The sequence below is a fragment of the Chiloscyllium punctatum genome, unplaced genomic scaffold (genome assembly GCF_047496795.1).
Source record: "Chiloscyllium punctatum isolate Juve2018m unplaced genomic scaffold, sChiPun1.3 scaffold_303, whole genome shotgun sequence".
NCBI classification, from domain to species: domain Eukaryota; kingdom Metazoa; phylum Chordata; class Chondrichthyes; order Orectolobiformes; family Hemiscylliidae; genus Chiloscyllium; species Chiloscyllium punctatum.
This window is the reverse complement of record NW_027310037.1, coordinates 170,819-194,199: the sequence shown is the minus strand read 5'-3', so window position 1 is coordinate 194,199 and position 23,381 is coordinate 170,819.

Below are 23,381 nucleotides of genomic sequence, written 5' to 3'. Positions count from 1 at the left end.
ATTTCGTCACTTGACATTGTATGTTCTGTTTCCAAGGCTGTCTAGTTGCTGCTCATGTTTTTGGAGCACGTCTGAGAGCGGTTCTAGCCACAGCTGAACTTCTGTTCAGTCATGCCTTCAATCATTTCACTTAAGTTGGTGAACTCAGTGACCAAGGCCTGGTGGATAACTTGGTCTATTGAACGAGCAGAGTGGGTTGCAGCTACAGCCTCAGGCCTGCTCGATGCTTCTGACGGGTGCACCACGTGTTGGGACTTACTCAATCCTTTCCCATGTTTTGTCATTTCCACTTGACAAAACGGGATTAGTAAAGATTCTGTCGCTCTTTTTAGTGTTGAATGTTAAGTAACTGGCTGGTATGGGGTGGGTTAGAGAACCACTTAGACTGTGCTGTGATGCAGACCCCAGTAAAACAGACCTTCCAGATCGCCACCATCTGGGCTTCCCCCTTAACATTTTATCGATATTACCATTTAGTTTTGAATTATATTCCTGGATGTTCTGGAGCAGTGTCATTTGGTACCACTGTCTACATTTACCCCCATACCGCACATTCCTGCCAATCCCCGATAATCCTTGACTCCGTTGTTATTTATGAACCTTCTGTCTATGCCTCAAAATTATTCAATATGTGGGTGGCACGGTGGCACAGTGGTTAGCACTGCTGCCTCACAGCGCTGGAGACCCGGGTTCAATTCCCGCCTCAGGCGACTGACTGTGTGGAGTTTGCACGTTCGCCCCGTGTCTGCGTGGGTTTCCTCCGGGTGCTCCGGTTTCCTCCCACAGTCCAAAGATGTGCAGGTCAGGTGAATTGGCCATGCTAAATTGCCCGTAGTGTTAGGTAAGGGGTTGATGTAGATGTAGGGGTATGGGTGGGTTCGCTTCGGCGGGGCGGTGTGGACTTGTTGGCCCGAAGGGCCTGTTTCCACACTGTAAGTAATCTAATCTAATCTGTCATCTCTGCCTACAATGCTCTGTGAGGAAGAGAGTTATGAAAGAACCAGAAAACTGAGAAAAAATAAATAAAACGCAAGATCTGAGTGTGAGATTATTTTTTCTTTGTCTCCTTATCTGAGAAAGAATATAATTACATTGGAAGCAGTTCGGAGATGTTTTACTTCACGCATTCCAGGAATGAGTACCTTGTATTATGAAGGATTTAACAGATCACTCTTGGAAAGAGAGATGATCTTATTGAAACGTACAAGACTTAGATGAGAGTGGATCAGATAGATACCCACTGAGTATAGACGAAATTTCTTGTCATTTTCACAGAATCTCTACAGTGTGGAAGCACGGCATCCCATCCATCAACTCCACACTGACCCGCCAAACAGCACCCACCGGACCTGCCCCACTACCCTATCCAAGTAACCCTGCATTTCCCATGACTAACCTACCTAACCTACACATCTCTGGGCACGATGGGCATGGCCAATCCACTCTAAGCTGCGGATCTTTGGACTGTTGGAGCATTGGGAGGAAACCCACACAGAAATCTGCAGCGAGAATGCTCAAACTCCACACATAGCGTCGCCTGAGGTTATATTGAATGCAGCTCCTTGATGATGGGAGGTAGCAGTGCTAACCAGATATCCACCATGCACATCTGTCACTTCTATTTGTTATTTGTGGCTGACTAAAGAAATCTGCCTGACTTGTTCCTGTTACTGAACCTGACAAGTCTGATAACTTTATGATCGGCCATGTCACCAACCTGGTTACATTTAAAGTTTACTAAGAGAATAGTTCATCAACTTTACTAACACCTTCCACCCGACCTCAAATTTACCTGGACAGTCTCAGACACCTCTCTACCCTTCCTAGACCTCTCCAGTTCTATCTCAGACGACCGACTCAACACGAATGTTTACTAGAAACCGAATGACTCCCACAGCTTCCTAGATTACACCTCCTCCCAGCCTGGCCCCTGTAAAAATGCCATCACAAGTTCCTAATTCCTTCGCCGCCGCTGCATCTGCTCCCAGGCGGACCAATTCCAATTCCGAACAACCCAGATGGCCTCCTTCTTCAAAGACCGCAATTTCCCCTCAGACGTGGTTGACGATGCTCTCCACCGCATCTCCTCCACTTCCCGCTCCTCCGCCCGTGAACACCGTCCCTCCAATCACCAAAAGGACAGAACCCCACTGGTCCTCACCTACCACCCCACCAACCTCCATGTCCAAAGTATCATCCTTATTCATTTCCGCCACCTCCACACAGACCCCACCACCAAGGATATATTTCCTTCCCCACTCCTATCAGTGTTCTGGAAAGACCACTCCCTCCGCGACTCCCTCGTCAGATCCACAACCCCCACCAACCCAACCATCACTCCCGGCACCTTCCCGTGTAACTGCAAGAAATGCAAAACATGCACCCACACCTCCCCTCTCACTTCCCTCCAAGGCCCCAAGGGATCCTTCCATATCCGTCAGAAATTCACCTGCACCTCCAAACACATCATTTACTGCATCCGCTGCACCCAATATGGCCTCCTCTAAATTGGGGAGACAGGCCGCCAACTTGCAGAACGTTTCAGAGAAAACTTCTGGGACACCTGCACCAACCAACCCAACTGCAGTGTGGCTGAACACTTTAACTACCCCTTTCACTCTGCCAAAGACATGCAGGTCCTTGGCGTCCTCCATCGCAAGACGGTGGCAACACGACGCCTGGAGGAAGAGCACCTCATGTTCCGCCGAGGAACCTTCCAACCACAAGGGATGAATGCAGATTTCTCCAGCTTCTTCATTTCCCCTCTCCCCACCTTTTCCCAGTCCCTCAGACTCAGCACCGCCTTCTTGAGCTACAATCATCTTCCCGACCTCTCCGCCCCCGTCCCCTCTCCGGCCTATCACCTTCACTTTAACCTCCTTCCACCTGTCGTATTCCCAACGCCCCTCCCCACAAGTCCCTCCTCCCTACCTTTTATCATAGCCTGCTTGGCACACCCTCCTCATTGCTGAAGCAGGGCATATCCTCGAACTGTCCATTCTCCTGCTCCTTTGATGCTGCCTGACCTGCTGCGCTTTTCCAGCAACACATTTTTAAGCTAAATTTTAAATTTGTTCGGAGCAGTGGAGGAGTAGGATAAAAATGAAACAGTGACACCCTCCAACCTCAGTCAGAGCAGGAATTCGGGGAAATTCAAGTGGGAATTTATTCCAGTGGAAATTCTCTTTCCCGGAAGTATGGGATGGCTGAATATTTATATTATATCGAGGCTGGCTTTGATATAATATAAAATGATTTTCCGCAAACAGGTGCATCAGGGATAATGGTGCATCGGGAGCAAAGTGCAGCTGGGAACACAATGAGATGAACCACAATCTTATTTACTGGTGGAGTAGTGTCAATGGGCTGAATGGCCCACTCATGTCCCTCAGCGCCATGTTCTGATGTTACGTTCAACACTTCGGACCTGCTTCACAAAGGCACATCGAGGCCACTCCGATGGTTCGGTGTAGTTTCGGAAAACTACTTGCAAAATCCAGGCTGGGTCAGGAGCCCACCGCCACCCCCAAGCCTTCTTTCCAGTCTTCCCCACTCTGTAACCTCTGCTCCAGATGTGGGTTATGTTACAGACTTAGATACGCTGGGTATACAGCCCCTATACCCCACCTACAGTAAACTGAAACAAATCATCTGTTGTCCCTGAATGCAACATTGTGCAACATGGCTTCCAGGAAAATAACCTGTTAGTTTCCAATAGCGTAACATGTGAAATTAATAAATAGGAACAGAAGTAGGTCATTCGCCCCCTCAAGCTAGCCCTGTCATAAAATAATAACGTGGCTGATCTACTCCAGGGCTCAACTCCACTTTCTTGCTGACTCCTGTATCTCTCCACATTTCTCTGGGTTAGGGAATTCCAGATATTCACTACCTTCTGAGAGAAGGCATCACTTTGCATCTCACATTGAAATCTTTGTTCATAATTCGGTATCTATATCCTCGAGTTCGACATTCTGCCCAGGAATGGGAGCAATTTCTCAACATCTACATTCTCAAGCCCACTTTGTATCTTGTATATTTCAACAGTATCACTCTTCATTCATTTAAACCCTAATGAATAATCACCTCACCATTATAGAGATTCTGAATAACTCAACCCTTTCATCTCTGGAAGCCGGTTAATGATCCAACCTAGTTACTAGCTGCATCAGCATGCTGATGTTATGTTTCATACTCAGGAAGACTCCAATCACTTTGTACTCCTCCTTTTCTGGAAGTCCTCTCCATTAAATAACAGCCAGCCTTTTGGTTCTCAGTGTCTTACACAAACTCGGATGTATATTGCACTCAGCTCCCTCCTTCAGGCTGTCAGTATAGATTGCAATAACTGATGCCATCGGACTGATATGTGTGGTGATCCAGCAGATACACCTTTATCATAAAGATCCATTAATCCTGACTCACCGATTTCTATGTGTTAACTAGTCATCATCGCATGTTAATACATTATCCGTCATCCTACGAGCTTCTGGCTTGAGTAAGATCTTTTATTTTGTAATACCCTGCGGAAAATCTCTGAAAAGTCTCTTTCTACTAGATCCCCTTTATCAAGTCCGCTTGTTATATTTTCAGGCATCTCCAGAAATCTTTGCATGATCTTACAGGGCAAAATATAATTTCCTTTTCACAAACCCTCACTGACACTGCGTGAAGCTTTTCTTAATGTCCATGCTGGCCCGGTTTCCCAATCTAAACTCACCCCATCTGCTTTCATTTGGCCCACAGGCCTCGAAATGTTTCCCATTCGTATGTTTGTCCAAATGAGTTTTAAATGTTATAGCTATATTGGCATCTACCAATCTTCCTCTGAAAGCTCATTCTATACCCGTACTACTCTGTATAAAAACACTGCCCCTGCGTCCCTTTTAAATCTTCCCCCTTTCACCTTAAACCTATGCCTCCTATGGTTGAACTCTCCCCTCCTGTGGAAAAGCCCTTGGCTATTCACTCGATCCATACCTCTCATGATTTCATAAACTTCTATAATGTCAGCCCACAACCTTCTACACTCCATCTGATACTAACTTCAAGAACAAGCATTTAAAGATAAGTGCTGCAAATTTGAAACTATATTAAACATGACAGTAAAACAATACACAACCAAAACTTCATACTGTTATCTGTTTTTCTCCATATTACAATACTGAGGCAGCATGAAACGCTTATTTAGTGCCAATAACAAGTCACACACCTGAATTTATTTGTCTAACGGGGGTGATGATCTCGACAATGAAAACGTATCTATGGCCAGATCTATATAATAAAACATAGTCAACATTCCCCCTCCTGGCCTCCCAATGATCTTCTGTGCTTGTATCTTCCTTATCTTGCACTCAATAGAGACAACCTGTTTCCCCATCGCATCTTAATTTAAACCCGTTTCACAGAATCTTCTTTTATCTTTTGCCACACCCTCTTTCCCTTGTCACCCATTCCCCAACTCTGGCTAGGGATTTAAAGCACATTTTCCAATCATTTTGAGTTCTGAAGAAGTGTCATACTAGACTTGAAACACTAATTCTGTTTCCCTGTCTCTGCAGATGCTGACAAACCTGCTGAGTTTCTCCAGAAATGAATAGGGGCACAGAACAAATTTTCAATTAAAAAATAACGATCGATACTGGAAATAAAAATACCAAAAATTTCTGGAGAAACAGAGAGCTTTGTAGAAGGTTCAATGGACCTGTAAGTTTATATCTGCATTCACTCCAGAAGATGCTGCAACATCTTCAGTAATTTCTGTTTTTGAACAATTTCCAACGGTGAATGTCAAAGATGCTCAAACATCCTGTCGAACATGGAGCGCCGTACACTGGGAACTGAACGATAATGCAGGGTGACAAGTTCCTTGACTCTGGAACTGCATTAGGCTGGCATCACTGATACTGCAGTGCTCTGAATCATGGTCAGGGAGAAAAACAGAAGGAAACACATTCACTTCAAATACAGAAGATGGCATTACTGAAAGGAAAAGATTTAGATTCGTACCTTAAATTGATTCAGTTCAAGCAACAAATTGGAGGCGTGACTCCTAGGAAAGAATTTCAGCAGAATGATTTTATGAAAGTGGAAGTGTTACCGCATCAGAAACCAGAGTTGGTCACTGAATACAGGGCTGTTGGGTGAATGGGTCTTGGTGTGAAGTGGGGGACAGTCAGTAGAATTGAATTGTAGATATTGCAGATTAAACTGGGTTATCATCTGATGCTGTCGGTCACAGCAGCAACAGCAGAAGCAGAATTGTATTCAATGACAATCTGTAACCTTTCCCTCAGGATAATCCCTCAGTCCACCATTACCCTCAAGCCGATCTATAGTTCAGTGACGAGTGTGGGTGAACATGCCAGGGTCAGTACCATGTGTACCTTTACCTGATGACAACCCATTAAAGCTTCCGCAATTGGCTGGTTACATTCGAAACAGCAGGACTAACATCTTGTCCAGAGGCAGAAATTATACCATGAGTAAAAAATCAGATCGAAGCACTGTCATCCTGCCAAATCCAAGCATAAATGTCGATGGACCATTAAACAACGTACTGGAGGAGAGGACTCCACAAATATCCCCATCCTAAGTAATGGAACAGTCCTGTACATCAGTGTAAAAGTCAAGTATGTGGTGTCTGCACTGTTCTCAGCCAGACGTGTTGAGTGGATGTTCCAACTTACCCTATCATGATGCCCACAGAATCACAGATGCCAGTCTTCAACCATTTTGACCCGCTGCACGTGAAGAAACCGCTGAACACAGTAGATACAACAAAGGCAATGGGCCCTGACCCCATTCCTGCAATGGGACTGAAGACTTGTGCTGCACAATAAGCCGTGTCACTGGGAAGCTGTTTCATTCCAGCTCCAACTCTGACATCTTCCTGGCAATGTGGAAAATTACTCAGCTATGTACAGTTTCCTAAGAAGGGAATAAATACAATCTGACAAATTACCACCCCATATGTCCCATCACGACAGTCTAATTGATGGGAGTTCTATATGACAGAGCTGTCAAGGAGCACAGAAATAACCCGCTCAGTGTGGTTTCGGATAGGTCTCCATGTGGAGATGGTGCTGTTGTGGAATTGTCATTGGATTACTAATACAGACCAGGCTCATGCTTGGGCAGCTGGTGGAAGATAAAAACAATTATTAACATATCAAGATCTAAAATCTGGTGTCAGTAATAGTGATCTTGTGTCCAATGTTGATTGTAAACATCGATTCCCTTCCCCAATGTACTTTCAGGAAGTAAATCTCTCGTGCTTTCCTGGTCTGGCCTAAAAGTGACTACAGACGCACAGATATGTGGTAAACTCTTCAATAGTCCCTGAAACGGCCAAGCAAGGCACTCAATTGTATCAACTGTTCCGAACTCTTAAAGGATATACCTGGAGAGAACACCTGGCTCCAACTTTGGTGTCGGAAAAGGGAACGGGAAACATAGTCCTGTTGACCCTGCAGAGACCTCCTTCCTAACATCTGACGGTTTGTGATAGCACTTACTGAGCTTTCCCACAGACTGTACAGGAACTTCGGGAAATGAGTACGTCACACAACACATCGAGCTTTCTCTGTGCAAGTTAATGGTCGAACATCTCCTTAATGCAGTTTTACCCAGACAATATTCATATCCCTTAATATGTTTAAACATTGTGAAATATAAAGTGAGAACTGCTGTAGTCCCTTCAGCCCATCAATTTTGCTGAGTGGGACGTATTCAAAAGCATAGGATTACGAGGAGCATGGACAGGGTGGATGGACAGCAGCTGTTCCTTTCAGTCAAAGGGGCACACTATGAAAGTGAAGAGTTTGCGGTTTAGTGAGGATTTGAGTATTGCTTTTCAGCTAGTGTGTATTGGGGTCTGAAGTACACTTCTTGAGAGAGGAGATGTCATGGCAAACTCAAAATCATTCGAAAATACACGGTTGTGCACTTGAAGTGCCTTAAGATTCACGGCTCGGCGTATTGTGTCGGAAAGTGGGCCTTATGTAGACCATGTTTTATTTCTGATAGAGTCTTTGCTTCTGTGATTGTACGGCTGCAGAAGGCCAATCAGTGAGTACCTTAAAATTGGAATTGATAGGTTTCTGAAGAATGTCTTAACAAAGTTTATAAGACAGAACTTATGATATTTTCTGAAAATATGTTAATGGTAAAATTAAGAGAAAGAAATGTGCAGCTTTCTGACAGTTTGATGTCAGATAATTGAGGACCGGGAAATAGTAGAATTATGGAACAAAAGTTTCAGTCATACCTTCACAGAGGAAAACAAAATAAAAAAGAAAACTTCCTAGCAATACTAGGGATCTTTAGTCTGGTGAGAAAAAGGGAATAGAATGAAATTAGCAACTAAACAGTTTAGAGAAAGTATCGGAAAGAAATTAATGGGCGTAGACAAAGTCAACAGAGATTTATGAAATGGGAATCATATTTGAGAAAGTGGCTTTTAGCAACATTATGGAGAAGTTATCAATGTAATACGAGGGGAATCTCAGAAAGATTTTTGATAAAGCCCCAAGCCTATTGTGCGAATTGGAATCCTGAGGGACTGGGTCTAACGGATGGTCATGGTTTTAGAATGGGAGAGCTGGCAGGAAACACTGCACAGGAATATAACAACATTTTTTTAAAAATGGAAGGCTCGGAGGATATAGCAAGGTTCGTGTCTTGGGCCCCAGCTATTCCCAATACACATCATATATTTGGTTGACGGGCTCAAATGCAATATTCCCAAGTCTGCTGACAACACTAAACAATGTCAGCCTGTGAGTTGGCGACGAAGATGCAAAAATGCTCCAAAGTGACTGAGACAAGTGAAATTACTTGGATAATACTTGGTAGATGGAGAGCAATGGGAGAGATGTGATGTTGTGTACTTTGATGGGAACAATAGAATGGCAGCCTCTCATTTGAAAAGGGAATGGTTGAAAAATGTTGTTCTACAAAGGAACTAAAGCTGCATTTTCGTTTATTTCTGCACAGCCATCTGAGTACATGCAGGACAGTGAGTCTGAAGCCAGAAGTCAATACTGGGAATGGCATTGACACGCTGACCAGTGCATATAGACCCAGCAAGTGGGGAGCTGTAACATTGAAGGATGACCTTGTACCAGTCACTAAAGCAATATTGCAGGAGCAGAAAGCAGGTAGACAGATAAATGATGTATTTCACCTTCATTTCAGGGGAATTGAGTGCAGGAGTAAGAGTATCCTACTGCAGCTGTACAGGGCCTTGGTGAGACCGCATCTCGAACATTGTACAGTATTGTGTGCAGTTTTGCGCTCCTTACCCAATAAAGTACAAAGCTGACATTGAGGGAGAGCAGCGAAGGATGACCAGACTGATCTCTGGGATGACAGACTTGTTGTGGGAGCAGAGTTTTGGACGACTGGACCTGTATTCCATGGGATTTAGGAAAATCAGTGGTGATCACAGTGAAATATATAAAACTCTGACAGGGCGCGACAGATTGGAAGTTGGTTTGGATGCCTCAGACAATGGGCCACAGCATTAAGTACAGAGAGGCCACTTTGCATTGAGATGAGAATAAATGTCTTCACTCTGAGACTGACGAACTAGAGTGTTCTCTCCCAGCTCAGGCTGTGGAAACCTAGGCACTGAATATAAATAAGGATTTCTGGAAATTAAAAGGATAGCGGAGTATCGTGTGAAGATAGAAGATCAGCTATCAATCCAGCTTGTTCTCCAATAACTTACAGGAATATGGGAATCAGACAGAGGAAGGGAGCTAGCTTTCCTTTTGTTCGTCCCTGACGGGATGTGTGCAGCCCTGGTCAGGCCAGCATGTTCTGGAAAACTTGAACTGCGTGGCTGTTTCAGCTGTTCAACAGGACAGTAAAGAGTAAACTGCATTGCTGTGGGTTTGCAGTCCCACAGAGACCGGACCAGGGAAGCATAACCGATTGCCTTCTCTAAATGACATGAGGCAAACAGATAGGCTTCTGTTTAAAACAAGTGGTGATGATTTCATTTGCATTCCATCAACTTCCTTCATGAGACACCAAAAGATCATTATTCTGTCCCTCTCAATTATGAGTCAATGACTTGACCACCATGTACTGTCTGCCCATCTGACAGATTCTGTGGAGAGAGAACAAATTAACCATCTCAAGTGCAAATATTTTGTGACGGAAGCATAGTTAGAAGGGAGTTGAATCAGTTATATCTGGACTTAACAAAGGCACAAACGATAGATTATTCAGCAGTTGCACTGAGGCTGAGAAGGAGACTGAAATATCCTGATAGTGGTCTTGGTCAGGGTTGGTGAGTGGGGAGAATATGTAGAAATGTAAATCTGAATGGAGATAAAAAGATCATGGAGTTTATGAAGAGTCTGTTTTCTCCTCGGGTATTGTTGAGTAAGTTGCGAATAGTAACTTGCCAGTTATAATTTGCAAGGAATAGCATTTTTGACTGGATCTGAAACTGATGACTTCCAAAATCTAAAATTTAAATATGAACAGCAATTCAGTTCAACTCGGTTTAATGGTCAGATGGAATGACTTACTAAGAACACCAACTATAGCGAGGATGGGATAGTAACCACCTTGAATAATCCAAAGGACATCTTCGATCCGTGAGGCTAATGATATCCAAGGATGAGAAAGATAGTAAAGACCCCAGGATAAACTCCTGTCTGTTGTAATATTCCAGGCAAATGTTCTCAGATTCTGATCCATTATTGGAACATTCCAGTCTAATGTTCTCAGATTCTGATCTGTTGTTGGAACATTCCAATCTATTGTTCTCAGATTCTGATCTCTCCTCCCCCGTCTCTCGATCTGCTGATCCCTGTTAGTGCTGTCGGTGATACTCCCGCCCATAATATGGGATAATTAATAGAAGAGGCAAACCTTCCAGTGACACATTTAGGATCCACGGAGACTGACATCAATAACAGTCGCTGAACAAATAGCTCCAACCAATGCCTTTTAATTCAATGCTGTTTTATTAAAATTAAAAACAATGATGATTTTTTTTTGCATTCTAGATGAGGTATGTGAGGGTGACTGATGGAGAAAATGTTGAGGCTGGTAGATCAATTGAGTGTAACCATTCAATCTGCCTTGTACATGGGAGTAATGCCATAAGTTAATCAGAATGTAAACATGCTTCTCAATTTATAAATGGAAACATACATTCTGTAACTACTGACCAAGCATTATAATTTCAATAAAATATTAAGACAATTTTTATAGTGCATGATCTGAGGGGAATCTATGCCTGAGACAACGTGGGGTTAAAACAGACAAATGACATGGATATGTTAAGAGAGAATTGTACATGACATGTGCAATTCAGTTTGATATTGCAGGATCAGAGAGGGCCGATGAGGACTGTGCTATTGATGCATTCGATATTAATTAACTGTGTCGAAGTGTCATTTATTGGACTTTATTTACAGTGTGATTGTGGCACTGTGGAGGAGACAGAAAACAGAGAGAATTGGGCGACATGGCAGTTCAGACTGGAGGGAGGGGCAGTAATATTCCCCAGTAATCAGTATTGGAATGTTATTCTTTATAACTCATATGAAGAACAGATTCAAGGATACTTCTAAAGTGAGGAATGAGGACTGAAATCTGTTTATTGAACACAAAATACAGGGACAAAATGATTTTCTGTCCATACCTAACTATGGAAAGTACATAGAGATAAGATATTTAAAATACACACAAGATATTGAGCTACATAAATTGAAATGGATATTACAAAACCATGGAAGTGGTGTCGTTAAAAACAATGACTGCAGATGCTGGAAACCAGATTCTGGATTCGTGGTGCTGGAAGAGCACAGCAGTTCAGGCTGCATCCAAGTAGCTATGAAATCGACGTTTCGGGCAAAAGCCCTCCATCAGGAATAAAGGCAGTGAGCCTGAAGCGTGGAGAGATAAGCTAGAGGAGGGTGGGGGTGGGGAGAAAGTAGCATAGAGTACAATGGGTGAGTGGGGGAGGGGATGAAGGTGATAGGTCAAGGAGGAGAGGGTGGAGTGGATAGGTTGAAAAGAAGATAGGCAGGTAGGACAAGTCCGGACAAGTCATGGTGACTATTACTGAGCTGGAAGTTTAGAACTAGGGTGAGGTGGGGGAAGGGGAAATGAGGAAACTGTTGAAGTCCACATTGATGCCTTGGGGTTGAAGTGTTCCACGGCGGAAGATGAGGTGTTCTTCCTCCAGGCGTCTGGTGGTGAGGGAGCGGCGGTGAAGGAGGCCAGGACTTCCATGTCCTCGGCAGAGTGGGAGGGGGAGTTTAAATGTCGGGCCACGGGGCAGTGTGGTTGATTGGTGCGGGTGTCCCGGAGATGTTCCCTAAAGCACTCTGCTAGGAGGCGCCCAGTCTCCCCAATGTAGAGGAGACCGAATCTGGAGCAACGGATACAATAAATGTTATTAGTGGATGTGCAGGTAAAACTTTGATGGATGTGGAAGGCTCCTTTCGGGCCTTGGATAGAAGTGAGGGAGGAAGTGTGGACGCAGGTTTTACAGTTCCTGCGGTGGCAGGGGAAAGTGCCAGGATGGGAGGGTGGGTTGTTTGGGGGCGTGGACCTGACCAGGTAGTCGCGAAGGGAAAGGTCTTTGCGGAAGGGAGAAAGAGGTGTGGAGGGAAATATATACCTGGTGGTGGGGTCTGTTTGGAGATGGCAGAAATGTCAGCGGATGATTTGGTTTATGCGAAGGTTGGTAGGGTGGAAGGTGGGCACCGGGGCGTTCTGTCCTTGTTACGGTTGAAAGCGTGGGGTCTGAGAGCGGAGGTGTGGGATGTAGATGAGATGTGTTGGAGGGCATCTTTAACCATGTGGGAAGGGAAATTGCGGTCTCTAAAGAAGGAGGCCATCTGGTGTGTTCTGTGGTGGAACTGGTCCTCCTGGGAGCAGATCCGGCGGAGGCGGAGGAATTGGGAAGTAGTGTGCAAACTTTATCAATCATTATTTGACCCACGGCTGAGATGCTGACTCCCCCGCTATCAGTGATCCCCCTCACTAAGATTCACTAGCACAGTATTTCAGTATCGAGGGGGGTTCTCAATTCTTGCTGCTGTTCTATTTAAATTAATCCACTTTCTCCTGGTAAAATAACAAAGCTTTTGGTCTCTTTATAACTGTCATCAACTAAGCTCTGTGATATTATTGAAGATAAATGATCTGGGACGACAGCCAGTAACAGCACAGTTCTCACAGGGTATGGCATCAGACAAAGGCCCGGCAGTCCGTGAGAATTTCTAAATAAATTTTCAAGTTTCTGTCTTTTTCTATCTCCCCTCATGTTGTCTTCTGATCTATCCAACTGTCCCTCGTTTAACACCCTTCCAATCACTCCCCGTTTCAAAATTGTGCAGTTGTACAGCTTGATGTGCAGCCATTTGTGAGAAATGGATAGAGCAGGGACAGGAATGATTGTTGTAGGTTCCGGGGTTTGGATGCTTCATTAAGGACAGGGAAGGTACTAAAAGTGGGGAGGGTGGCATTGTTAATCAAAGGCAGTATTACGGTGGCAGAAAGGATGTTTGATGAAGACTCATCTACTGAGGTAGTATGGGAAGAGGTTAGAAACAAAAACGGAGAGATCACCTGTTGACAGTTCTCTATAGACCTCTGAAAAGTTCCAGAGATGCAGAGGAAAGGATTACAAAGATCACACTGGATAGGAGCAAAAGTAACAGAAGACTTTAACTTTCCAAATATTGACTGGAAACGCTAGAGCTCAATTACTTTATATGGGTCAGTTTTTGTCCAATGTGTGCAGAATGGTTTCCTGACACATTATGTCGATAGGCAAACAAGGGATGAGGCCAAATTGGATTTGGTACCGGGTAATGAACCAGACCAGGTATTAGATTTGGAGGTAGGTGAGCACCTCGGTGATAGTGACCACAATTCAGTTATGTTTACCTTAGCGATGGAAAGGGACAGGTGTATACCGCAGGGTAAGTGTTATAGCTGGGGCAAAGGCAATCATGATGCGATTAGGAAAGGTTTGAGGATGCAAAGGATGGGGAATGAAACTGCAGGGGATGGGCACAATTCAAATGTGGAGTTTTTTTCAAGGAACAGCTACTGTGTGTCCTTGATAAGTTTATATCTGTCAGGAAAGTGGGCGACACGGTGGCACGGTGGCACAGTGGTTAGCACTGCTGCCTCACAGCACCAGAGACCCGGGTTCAATTCCCGCCTCAGGCGACTGACTGTGTGGAGTTTGCACATTCTCCCCGTGTCTGCGTGGGTTTCCTCCGGGTGCTCCGGTTTCCTCCCACAGTCCAAAGATGTGCAGGTCAGGTGAATTGGCCGTGCTAAATTGCCCGTAGTGTTAGGTAATGGGTAGATGTAGGGGTATGGGTGGGTTGCGCTTCAGCGGGGCAGTGTGGACTTGTTGGGCCGAAGGGCCTGTTTCCACACTGTAAGTAATCTAATCTATATTCCATACAGAAGGGTGGAGTGAGGGTGCTGTGGTTTACTGAAGAAGGTGACTCTCTTGTCAAGAGGAAGAAGGAGGCTTCCTTCTCCATGAGGTTATGCTTCCACCCCAAAAAAATCTGGTGCAGCCATGTTTTGAGCATTGTATACAGTTCTGGTCACAGCATTATCGGAAGGATGTGGATGCCTTGGAAACGTTGAAGAGGAGATTTGCTAGAATGTAGACTGGAATGCAGGGAAGGCCTGACAGGAATGGTTGAGGGACTTGAGGCAGTTTTCATGAAAGACAAAAAGCTTGAGAGACATGCAAGATGATCAGAGGATTAGATACTTTGGAAAGTGAAAACCTTTTTCCTCGGATGATGATTGCTAGCATGAGGGGATGTAGTTTTAAATTGAGGGGTGATATATTTCAGACAGATGTCAGAAATAATTTTTTCACTCAGAGAGTAATAAGGGGAAGGAATATGCTGTCCGCCCAACAATAGAAGACTCACCAAATTTAAGGCCATTTAAATGAGTATTGAATAAACATAAGGATGAAAATGTAATAGTGTAGGTTAGGTGGGCTTCAGATTGGTTTCACAGGTCGGTGCAACATTGAGACCCGAAGGGCCTGTACTGTGCTGTAATGTTCTGTGTTCATGGACCTACAATGGCCTGAATAGCTTCCTTCTGTGATGTAACAATTCTGAGGTACTCTGGCCCACAATAAAAGCTTTATGTGCCTTGAGAGACAAGCTGGTCCTGTCAAGGACACACACTGCGCAATCATCCATCATCTCTTCCTGTTTTCTGATAAGCAGCGGCCTCAAAATATCAGTCCAAACAAAATAAATTGATTCAAATTCACGCAGTCAGGAGGACGTTCACCCGAGGGGATTTCCATCGGATGATTTAATGAATAATAAGATTTCAGAATAACACAAATAATAAAACAATATCACAACAGCAAAATAATTGTCAGCAGAGTAAAACGTACAGTTCCAAATAGTTCCAAGTTCAACATTGTCTTCTGTTTTGGTTACTTTGCTATTAGGAAGGATGTTATTGAACTGAAACTTTACAAGGTTGTTGCCAGGACTCCAGAGTCTGAGTCATAGGCAGAGGTTGGATAAGCTGGGATATTTCTCTTTAGAGCGCAGGAGACTAAGGGGGGCATGAAGTGCTTCGAGAGGCTAGTCATGGCCCACATCAGTTCAAGTCTCCCAGCCTGCCTCGATCCCCTCCAATTTTCCTACCAGTGGAGTGGGTCTATAGTGGGTATCATCTCCCTAGAACATCTGGACAACAAGGACACCTACATCAGATTCCTGCTCATTGATTATAGCTCCACCTTCAAAACCATTATTCCCCTCAGACCAATCACAAAACACCGTGACCTCAGACTCGGCTCCACCCTCTGCAACGGATCCTCAGCTTTCTGACCCACAGTCCAAAATCAGAGAAGATAGGTAACTGTGCCTCTTCCACAATAACATTCAACACGGAAATCCCAATGGATGTGTCCTCAGCCCCCTACTATACTCCCTGTACACTTACGACTGTATTGCTAAATTCAGAACGAACGCCATCTGCATGTTCACTGATGACACCATCATAGTAGAACAGATTTGCAATGATGGCAAGTCAACATACAGAACGGAAATACACGGCTTGGTGATGTGCTGAACTGAGACTAACCTCTCTTTCAACGTCGGCAGAACTAACCAACTGATCATTGACTTCAGAAAGAAAGAAGGAGAACATGCCCCCATCTGCATCAATGGAACTGAAGTTGAAAGAGTGGAAAGCATTAAGTTGCTTGGAGTGACGATAACCGACCTCCCATGTAGATGTGACAGCCGAGATGGCACAACAACGCCTCTTCTTTCTTTGGCAGCTCAGGACATTTGACATGTCCACAATGACCCTCACCAATGTCTACAAATGCACCACTGAGAGCAAACCATCTGGGTGCATAATGGCCTGGCGTGGTAATAGCCCTGCCCAGCACAGTAAGAGAAATGACAGGAGGATTTGTGCATGGCCCATGCCATTATGGAAGCCAACCGCACGTCCATTGACTACATTTACATGACTTGCTGCTGCAGAAAGGCTGACAACATTATCAACGATCCATCGAACCCTGGATCTCCTGCAATCTCTTCCATCATGCAGACAATACAGAATCTTGAACACACAAACCAGCGGCTCATGAACAACATCTTCCCAGCCCATTATTAAACTGAGGAATGGACTCTCTAACTTCAAATAATGCTGATCTTGCTCACATTGATCTTGGCTATTGCATGCCCTTTGTGTTGTAGCCTGTATGCCTCAGTCTAAATTTTGCCTTTCCGCTCTGATCTGTATGTACTTGCTTACTGTAGGATCGAGATTCCCTGGCTAGGGACAAAGACTCTGGAGGCAGACAGGACACAGGCACGGAGTGGACTTTAATTCAAGCAAAAACCGGTAAATGCAGGGAGAGTACCAAAGGATCTTCCTCCAATCTGGTTTTGACAGAGAAGACAATCGTTTCCTTAATCCTCAGCTCAGCAAAGCAGAGAGATCAATGATACACTACGATTTGACAGCAAAAAGACAGTATTTTATACGTTCTGCATTGCAATGATTATACACAACGTTTTCAGTTTCCCCTCTACTTCCCTTCTGCAGAACCAATCTTGTAAAACAACTGATCAATGATGGACACTCCCATGGACAGCCCGAGGTTCTTATTTGTTTTGGATGTTTAACGATTGTTGTTATCTCCAGGCTTTAGGATCTTTCTATGTTGCAATCCAAAGTTAGTGGCTGTGTTCTTTTTAGTGATACCCTACATTTTTTATCTTGAAGGATTGCATGAATTCAACTCTCCATTGAGGAGGCTATCTCTTACCAAATTCCATGATCACATTTTACATTAAAAAGTTGATTCTGTTACAAAACAGGTATTATTATTATTATTTCCACTGTTAACCGTTTTTCAGCTAACTAGACAAGACATGCCAGGCATCCCATTAAGGTTTTATAATTCTGTTCAAATCTGTCTCCATGATTATTTACCAAGTCTTTAATTACAACTTATTGCGATTGCAAATAGTTTCAAAGACACAGCTAGCTTCTTAAACATAATTTGAGTAGCTGGTTTAGTGGCTGAACACCTCCTTAATGAGATCAGAATAAATTAATTTTTGTCATGATTCTTTAAAGTGTTTGTGCTACAATTTCATTATTTCGTCTGTGTTCTATTACAAATCATCATTCTTTATCACAATATTAGCATGTTTCAGAATCTTGGGAATCAGGTTATCCTTTCTTTTGTTTGGAATAATTCTCTTCTCAAAGGTCTTTTTTTCACTTTTGCTGAAGCAATCTAATTTAAATTCTGGCTATTTTGTGGCTCTTCAGAAACAGCTAGCTGAAGTGGACTTTTACATTTCGGCCACTCCATGTCTCTAAAATAAAGGCAGCTCCAACTCTCACTACGATCTGCCAGAACTGTGTATCAACAAATAGCTTCACTCTACTTAGATACATGCGACAATGACTCCTATCAAATCAAATTAAACCAAATCATATGATCGAGAGGGAGAAATTCTCACAAAGTCAACAGACCCAGATCGAAGCTCTGTCGCATCCAGCCAAACGTTGTGATAGACGATTAAACAACCAACTGATGGAGAGGGCACCACAATTATCCATATCCTACCAATGGATCAGCTCTGCATATCAGTGTAAAAAACAAGGAAATAGTATCTGTACCATCCTCAGCCAGGAATGTTGAGTCGATGATCCACCTCACCCTCATCATCATGCCCACAGAATCACAGATAGGAGTCTTCAAACAATTCGATTCGCTGCACGTGACAGGAAGAAACAGATTTACATAGTAGACACGACAAAGGTAATGGGCCCTGACCCCATTCCTGTAATGGGACTGAAGACTTGTGCTGCACAACAAGCCGCGTCCCTGGGGAAGCTGTTTCATTCCAGCTCCAATTCTGACATCTCCCTGGCAATGTGCAAAATTACTCAGCTATGTCCAGTTTCTAAAAGGGGAATAATTACAATCTGACAAATTACCACCCCATCAGTCCTATCATGACAGTAAAATTGATGGGAGTTATTTTTGACAGAACTGTCAAGCAGTACAGAGGTAACCAGCTCAGTGTGGTTTCCGATAGATCCCCGTGTGGAGATGGTGCTATTGTGGAAATGTCATTGGATTACTAATACAGACCAGGCTAATACGCTGGCAGTTGGTGGAAGATAAAAACTATGAATAAAGAATCGAGATCTCAAATCTGTTGTCAGTAACAGTGACCATGAAGTCAATGTCAGAATTAATTGGATAGGAACAAGACTGATAGATAAATGCATGCTGCCTTCCAGAATTGTGCTCCCTGTGTACTTTGACTTTGTGCAGTTTCTGAGTATTTATTCAAAGTTGAGTTTATTCAACATTTGACACACGTGAATGGAGGAAAATTGTGGACCGACAGCAAAGTGCTATGGAGACCACAATCAGATCAGCCATGAGCTTACTGTCTGATCGAGCAATGACAAAGTGTCTAATGACCCACTCCTGCTCCTCAGTCCTATTTCCTATGTTCCATTCAGTCCTTACAACCACCAGTACAGGAGCAGATAGAGACCACTTGCTCCAAATACCTCGTCCGCAGTAACACAGGATACCATTCAGTCACTCAACACTGTGTGGTTTGGTGTGGGTTGGAAAATGTGATGGGAAATCAAGGCTGGTTACGAAAGAGTCCTCCCATCTCTTTACAGAGAGTCTTCTCTCTGCCACTGGGGTTTCATTTGTCGGTCATATTGTAGACCCAGATTCACTGTGAATATCTGGCCCATATCTCTCCCAGAGATGGCTCACAGAATACATGTCTCTCACTGTCCTCAACATTCAATAACAGCACTTCCAGGAAAATTACAACCATTCACTTTCCAAAGACAGAATATGAGAACATAAGAAACAGGAGTAGGTAATTCGGATGCTTACGCCATTGTATGCGATCATGTCTGACCTACTGTTGGCATTAACTCCTTTTAATGCCCAATTCTTCAAACCTCTCAGCACTCCAACAGGTCAAAAATCCACCTATCTCCTCTTTAAATACTTGCAGTGATCTCGCTCCCCTAACTTTCTAGACTTGAGAATTGTTGACATTCACTACGCTCTGTGAGAATAAAACACTCTCCACACAGACACCATCACCTATTAATGTTAACAAAAGGGGTTAACTGATCTGCTCAGGTTTGAGGGATTGAGCTGGATATCAAAGCCGGATTTGATTGAAGATTTTATCCTCAGAGGCAATTAAATATCCAGAATCATGCATCCTGACTAAAATAAAAAAAAACAAGCCATGGAATTTATCAGCTTCTCAGTGTCTGTGTAGAACATAATGAGTGATTGTCCATCACCATCACGTTTCAATGCAATGACTCTTATTCTCTGATAGTGCAACAGATTAACATTCACTCAGTCCTCTTTTACCATCAGCCAGAGATTACTCTGGTGAAATCCCTTAATACTGTCTCTGTTGCAATGAGATTATTCCTTTTAAAAGAGAGAAAATCTATCCACAGTATCCCAAATACTGCCTCATCAATACTCTCAGCGATGATCACAATAATTCCTTTCCCTCACTTACTGGTCTCTGTATCTTAATTTGACATAAAAACCCATTCCTTCTCTATGCACTGCCACTGATGTGGAATTTAAAAGTTCCTTACATCTGTACGTCAGCATCAGTAACGCCAGCACCAGAGATGCCCGTGGAGATGATCATCGCTGTTGGGGAGAGACTCAGTTAGAATGATTGCACTTGAAATGGGGAATGGACACCTCCCTGAATGGAAATGAAGTTTAGGAATAAGGAAAACAGGCAGAGGAAGGGAGCTAACTTTATTTTTGTTCTTCCCTCACGTGATGTGGGCAGCCCTGGCCCGAACAGCATGTTATACCAATCTTGAACTGAGTGACTGGTTCAGCTGTTCCACAGGACAGTAAAGAGTAAAACACATTGCTGTGAGTTTGCACAGACCTGACTGGGGAAGGATAACCTATTGATTTCTTTGAAGGACATGAAGTAAGCAGATGGGCTTTTTCTCACAAATGATGACAGCTTCATTTCAATTACATTAATTTCCTTCATGACATATCAACAGATTATTATTCTGTGCCTCTAGATTATGTGCAATGACTTAAGCAGCATGCAGTGCCTGTCTGTCTGACAGATTCTGTGCAGTGAACAAGTTCCAGATGCTCAAGACCAATTATTCTGTTATTAACATGTGGTTAGAAGGTACTGGTAACGTGTGTCCAGATTTAACAAAGACACAATTGATGATTTATTCTGAAGATGCACTGACGCTGAGAATGAGATTGGGATAACACGATGATGGGATTGGACAGTATCTGTGAGTGGGGAGGATATGGAAATGTAGATCTGTGCAGGGCTCGAAGGATTATGGAGTTTGACAACAGTCTGGTTCCTCCTCGCATACTGGTGAGTAATTTGTCATGAGTAATTTGCTCGTTATAATTTGTGTGAAATGGAATATTTTATTATAAGTGAAAATGTTGATGTCCACCTTTCTAAATTTTAAATAATATGGGCAGCAATTCAGTTTAACCTGGCTTAATGAGCAGATAGAATGACTTAACAGGAACACCAACTGTAGCGAGGATGGGATAGTAACCAGCTTGAATAACCAGCAGAAAATTATAGATCCACCAAGCTAATGATATCCCAGGCTGGGAAATCCAGTAAAGACCATAAGATAAACTCCTGTCCATTGTTGGAACATTCCACTCTAAATGTCTCAGTTTCTGATCCATTGTTGGAACATTCCAGTCTAATGTCCTCCGATTCTGATCTATTGGTGGAACATTCCAGTCTAATGTTCTCAGATTATAATCTCCCCTCCCCCTCTCTCTGGAGCAGTTGATCCCTGTTAGTGCTGTCGGTGAGCTCCTGCTCATACTATGGAATATCACATTGAACCGAATCCTTAATTAATAGAAGAGGCAAATCCTCCCATGACACATTTAGGATCCCCAGAGACTGACATTAATAACATTCGCTGAACTAATAGTTCCAGTTAACCCTCATTTCAATTCAATACTATCTTATTAAACTTCAAAATAATGATTAATATTTATACATTCCGATAGGGCTATATGAGGGTGACTGAGGGAGCAAATGTTGGGGCTGGTTGGTCGACTCAATTCAATCTGCCTTGGATATGGGAGTAATACTGGAGATTTATCAGAACATGAATATGCTTCCCTGTTTATAAACTGAAGCATACATCCTGTAACTGCTGCTCAGGCTTTACAATATTAATAAAACACTCAGAGAACCTCTATCATCCATGATCTTGAAGAAAATGTCCCTTAGACTACGTGCATTTACAACAGACAACGACATTATGTTAACAGCGAATTGTACATAAGAGACAATGCGGACTGCAGATGCTGGAGAATTCAGTGTAGATAAAGTGTGGTGGGGGAACAGGCAGGGCTGGTCAACTAACAGCTGAGGAGCAAGAGAGTCAACTTTTCAGTCAGGACCCTTCTTCATGACTGGGGAGGGGGAAGAGGGCTGAGAGAAAATGGGTGGTGGGGTGAGGCTGGGAAAGGTAGGCAATACGTGGACGAAGATGAGTGGTGCCTCCAAGCATCTGGTGGTGAGGGAGCGGCGGTGAAGGAGGCCCAGGACCTCCATGTCCTCTGCAGAGTGGGAGGGGGAGTTTAAATGTTGGGCCACGGGGCGGTGTGGTTGATTGCTGCAGGTGTCCCGGAGATGTTCCCTAAAGCGCTCTGCTCGGAGGCGCCCAGTCTCCCCAATGTAGAGGAGAGCGCATCGGGAGCAACGGATACAATAAATGATATTAGTGGATGTGCAAGTAAAACTTTGATGGATGTGGAAGGCTCCTTTAGGGCCTTGGATAGAGGTGAGGGAGGAGGTGTGGGCGCAGGTTTTACAGTTCCTGCGGTGGCAGGGGAAAGTGCCAGGATGGGAGGGTGGGTTGTAGGTGGGCGTGGACCTGACCAGGTAGTCACTGAGGGAACGGTCTTTGCGGAAGGTGGAAAGGGGTGGGGGAGGGAAATATATCCCTGGTGGTGGGGTCGGTTTTGAAGTGGCGGAAATGTCGGCTGATGATTTGCCTTGCGCAGGCAGAGGGAAGAGTGGGTAAGGAGAAACTGGATAGTGATCTTGTATGACTTCATGATTTTAGGAAGAGGAAAGCCACATGTTAGAGATTTGAAATAGTGACCGGTATTTTGGGCCCAGAATTGTGCTCTGTTCACATCTCTGGTGTTCAGTATTGATATCTACTCGAGAAACGTCATAGTGCAGAGTGTGTTTACAGGATTTCTTTCCCTGATATAGTAGACTACTGATGACAGCCATTTAAACCGGAAATCATAGCCAAGCAATTAAAGGTGTTCATAGTTTATCTCAATGGCACAGCAAATGCACTCAACATCATACAGTTGAGGCTAATAACTTGTACTTTTTTTCAACGAGAAATGTCCCCTGTATAATTTGGTAATGTTAACCAGAATTTAATAAACCCATATACTTCAGATATGACCCAATATCTGGGCATGGTTTAGGCCTTGTGTAGTGGGTGGTGCCCAAGTTTCTGAGCCAGAACTCTGAATTCGATTCCAGTCCATGACTGTCTGGCAGTGCCCCTATCTCTGGAGAAGGTGGTGTGTATTCATGTCCTATGGAGGTGTATCACAGCATGTTACAACAGGCTGATGAACAAACACACAGGAGCATCATGTTGCAGCTTTAGGGGCTAATGCTGAATGATGGTAGTCTCCATATCACTGCGCCGAAAATTCTAGTTTCAAATCCCACAGAGCTGTTTCATAATATGTTTGAACAAGTTGATTAAACTTTTTT